A 5,202-nucleotide genomic window follows, 5' to 3' on the forward strand; every position below is an offset into this window, starting at 1 on the left:
CAAACGAAGAACGTAAAACCAGCACTTAGTTGCCATTGTTCTATTTGTATACAAAATTTTTCACACAGTTAGTTTTTTTGTTATAATTTTTCATAATGTAAAAGCTCAAACTATAAAGTTTAACTATTTATAAATAAGTGTATTCGACTGTGATTTTGAGTTGTCTTAAGAATATTTCAAATATATTCAAGTTAATTTTTTAATTACTACAAAATATCGAGATTGGCAGCCCTGTGTTGCAAGAGATTGCTCTCTCACTCGTTGCTACGGGAAGATCCAATTTTCGCGGATATCCTACCTCATGGTCTGTTGAAGCGGACGGTAGAAGCGGTGGTGACTGATCATTTACATTGCGCTCTCATAAGATAGGTCGTATCAGCTAATTCGGGACACGGTTTTGCGTCGGTGACTGTTTGTGCCTTGACGATAGGACAAAGCGACGATAAAGTCTGTCTGAAATCAGCAGTTGACTGATGCTGGAAGCAGTCACCGACGCAAAACCGTAGACTGAATCAGCAGATACGATCTATCTTATTAGAGGGCTTCTACCACAGATGACATGATAAGAGAATCTCTCATTTTCCCTAATTTTCCTATCATTCTCTTTCCCTGATTATGAGTTGTATTGTTTCTTTGATATAGTTTTTTCATTCATACATTATTTTATTATGTTATATGATTTTTAAAAAATGTATAATATGAATACACGTTTTTAGGGCTGTATATGAGTGGTCGTGAGCATCTTTTTATGTTAATAATATATAGTAATGCCACAATAGATAAAATGGGGTCAACACTAAACCTATAACCCATATACCTAATATAAGATTTTCAAACTTCCGGTTGGCTTTATTCCGTATATATCAGTCCGTATGGACGATATCGTTAGAAAACTTAAGTGGAGGTACAATATTGGTTTCACTATAGTCTTACACTGAATAAATGTGAATTTAGCATACGAAATACCCAAGTCCCATATGTTACATATGTACATAAAATGATTTTTGTTATTTTTACAAACCTTATGACGAATATGTCGGTCATAGTAAATAGAATTAAGCCAGGTCGCAACAGATAGGGACATACCTAGCTTAAGATCATTAGTATTGGTCACTTTTTTAATAAGTTTAACAACGAATGATATAATCTCTTCCTCAGTAACAGGGTTCTTAAAGGCAAACAAGTGAATCTATTTCTTGGATACGACGACATCGAGATCACATAGGCATGAACACCAAGAGCAAGCAAGAGTTGAAGCAGTCGTAGATTTTTTGTTCCTAGTACTGTTGATTTCAAAGTACCATTATCATCAACAGAAGTCGAAGAGTTCGGATTAACAGAATCACCCACGGCATCACCAAAGGCTTAGCAGCAATGATTGAATTGTTTATGGCACTGGCTTGCAAGTGAGCGTTGACATTCCTCCAATTGCAGCGGCTGCAGAAGTATTTGTACCAGCAACAGCAGCAGTGGTGAGAGTGGAGCTGGCAGCAGATGAAGCGGCAGGGAAAGCATTCGATACTGATGCAGAGGATTTGCCGTTGTCAGATAATTTGCTCTGAACATTGCAGATCTCAGATTTTAATTCGTTAAGCTTTATGAACAAGGAATTCCGATCATCATATAGTTGGATTAATGAGAGCGCCTTCGCGTTTTCACTTCTTAGTGAACTAACTTCAGCAGATTTTCGCAACCAATTTACCTCATTAAAATAATGATGCTCCAAAAAATGTTCTGTGAGTTCCTTTTGTAACTGATTAGCACTTTGTTGGTGCAAATTTATAGTAAAAGTACTGGGAGCCTGAATATTGCGCTCTGTTGGCGCCGCAGGCGGCGGGCGAATTGAACTTCTCCGAGCTACAGCACAAACTTTGCAATAATATGCTTTACTGGATTTAAGCAAAAAATCTAATCTGTCATAAATTGACACATGGCAAATAAAATGTGTTTAGCTATCGTCATTGTTTTTGAAGTAGTCTTTTTCTCCGATGCCATCTGTCATTAACTTCTCATGATTGACATTCAACTCCTTTTGTAATTTACTGAGAGGTTTTATTGTTTCATCAATTTTTAGTCGTCTCTGTGGTTTGCTGAATATCTCTTTAGATAACAGTTAGGACACTGCGTTTAATTTCTTTCTAAAACGGTTTATGTGGTCAATTAACTGCGATAATTTACACCGGTCCTACTGTTTTTTTTATACTCTCGCAACCTGTTGCTACAGAGTATAATAGTTTTGTTCACCTAACGGTTGTTTGTATCACCTAAAACTAATCGAGTTAGATATAGGGTTATATATATATAAATGATCAGGATGAAGAGACGAGTTGAAATCCGGGTGACTGTCTGTCCGTCCGTCCGTCTGTCCGTCCGTCTGTCCGTCTGTCCGTCCGTCCGTGCAAGCTCTAACTTGAGTAAAAATTGAGATATCTTTATGAAACTTGGTAGACATGTTTCATGGTACCGTGAGACGGTTGGTATTGCAGATGGGCGTAATCGGACCACTGCCACGCCCACAAAACGCCATTAATCAAAAACAAATAACTTGCCATAACTAAGCTCCGCAATAAGATACAAGACTGTTATTTGGTACACAGGATCACATTAGGGAGGGGCTCCTGCAGTTAAAATTTTTTTAAAAAAAGTGGGCGTGGTCCCGCCTCTAATAGGTTTAATGTGCATATCTCCTAAACCGCTAATGCTATAATAACAAAATTCACTGGAAGCAAATATTTTTAGCACTTCTATTGACGGTGTGAAAATAGTTGAAATCGGGTGGCAACTCCGCCCACTCCCCATATAACGGTACTTTAAAAAACTACTAAAAGCGCGATAAATCAAGCACTAAACACGCCAGAGTCATTAAATTTTATCTCTGGGATGGTATGAGATGACTTTATAGGAACCGCGTTCAAAATTAGACAGTGGGCGTGGCACAGACCACTTTTAGGTGAAAACCCATATCTTGAGATCTGCTTAACCGATTTCAACCAAATTCGGTGCATAACGTTCTTTTCATGTTTCTATGTCACAGTGCAAAAATGGGCGAAATCGGACTACAACCACGCCTACTTTCCATATAACACCATTTTAAATTCCATCTGATTATTTCACTTTCCACTATGCAAATCAGGCAACAATGACTGTATCGGGATACAACTTTGCGTGAATAATGCGATTCAAGTATGCCACCTTGTGGCCAAAAATTGTCTAAATCGAACCAAAACTGTTTAAGCCCCTAAGTACTAAATATGTGGACCCCAGTGCCTATAGTTGACCTTCTACCGAAAATATCAGCCAATCCACAAAGAAATCTCAAACGAGTATACTATTTGACTTTGCGAGAGTATAAAATGTTCGGTTACATCCGAACTTAGCCCTTCCTTACTTGTTTTAATTTGCCTTTATTTTTAACAGGGGTTATTTTGGCCGAGCTCTTTATCTATATTCGAAGAACCAAGCTTAATAACTCAAATAACTAAAAAAAAACATCCTAAATGTCTTACCGCTGGTGGGGGACAGAAAATACTTTATTGAGCTGAGAATATTTCATTATTATAGTTTGTTTGACTTCCCACTCTCCACCGTTGCGTAGAGTGCAATAGGCGTTCCCAATTTTGACAATAATACGGTAATGAGCTCAGTAAGCAAACAAATCGACTATGCAGTGCTCCGATAGTTCGTTCTTCATTATTACGCGCAGATTTATGCGCCATATTAAACTTATGCTCTTTGGAGTTAAATCGCGGATCGGTATTAGTAAAAATGGTTTTATTCCATATCTGTGATCCCCCCGCAACGATGACCGGTCACTTCTCTCATATTGTCTTTAAAAATGTTTTGTATCACCAGTGTTTCAAGCATCGTGACTTAAATCGTGTTAACTTGCATCTATTGTTAGTATTTGCATGTCGTGGTCACAAATCTTTGGAAAAGTACGCTTGTAAAAGGGTAAATATAAATATCTTTATAATTTATTTCTAACATTACATATATACTAAAGTGTAAATTTCGGTAAAAATACAAATGCTCATTGACATTCGGCTTTATTACTCTTAACCTTATATTTTCATCTCCATTCATGGAATTTTTACGAACTGGCTGCAAATGTGAAAAGACATATGTATGTATAGCATGGGTTAAATTTTGAAATATGATGCTTCTTGCTAAATTGCCGTTGGCCTAAAACCGCAACTTTGCTGCTAACTGAATCGGATATTTAGGAAAGCGCTTTTTATTTAATCTTAAACGAGCTGAAAGATAATTTGATTTAAAAGCAGATTTTGTAATAACCATAGATATCGTAGGCTGCTTCAGCCCATAGTTAAAATCATTTAAAATTCATTTTTTATAACTACCGTCAGAAAAGAAACGGAAAGTTTGTTTTAGTGCTCCTTAGTCTCATTTATTAGAAAATAAAATTATTCCTCATTCACACGAAAATAACTTATGAACAGGGATGGTCAAAACCTCAGCATGTGCTAAAAGAGCGTAAATGATCGTTTACGTGTACACACGGATTGTCACTAACACGCACAAACGAAGAACGTAAAACCAGCACTTAGTGCTCAAACAGTCACCGACATTCCTCCCTTCCTTACTACCGCCTGTATCAAACCAAATTTGTCAAAAGTTATGCCCGTAATTGCAACGCTGAAATCAGTTGTTCTCTTTTGTTTTCATTTCACCAACGTGGCCATTGTTCTATTTGTATACAAAATTTTTCACACAGTTAGTTTTTTTGTTATAATTTTTCATAATGTAAAAGCTCAAACTATAAAGTTTAACTATTTATAAATAAGTGTATTCGACTGTGATTTTGAGTTGTCTTAAGAATATTTCAAATATATTCAAGTTAATTTTTTAATTACTACAAAATATCGAGATTGGCAGCCCTGTGTTGCAAGAGATTGCTCTCTCACTCGTTGCTACGGGAAGATCCAATTTTCGCGGATATCCTACCTCATGGTCTGTTGAAGCGGTGGTGACTGATCATTTACATTGCGCTCTCATAAGGTAGGTCGTATCAGCTAATTCGGGACACGGTTTTGCGTCGGTGACTGTTTGTGCCTTGACGATAGGACAAAGCGACGATAAAGTCTGTCTGAAATCAGCAGTTGACTGATGCTGGAAGCAGTCACCGACGCAAAACCGTAGACTGAATCAGCAGATACGATCTATCTTATTAGAGGGCTTCTACCA

The sequence above is a fragment of the Bactrocera oleae genome, chromosome 3, assembly GCF_042242935.1.
Source record: "Bactrocera oleae isolate idBacOlea1 chromosome 3, idBacOlea1, whole genome shotgun sequence".
NCBI lineage: Eukaryota > Metazoa > Arthropoda > Insecta > Diptera > Tephritidae > Bactrocera > Bactrocera oleae.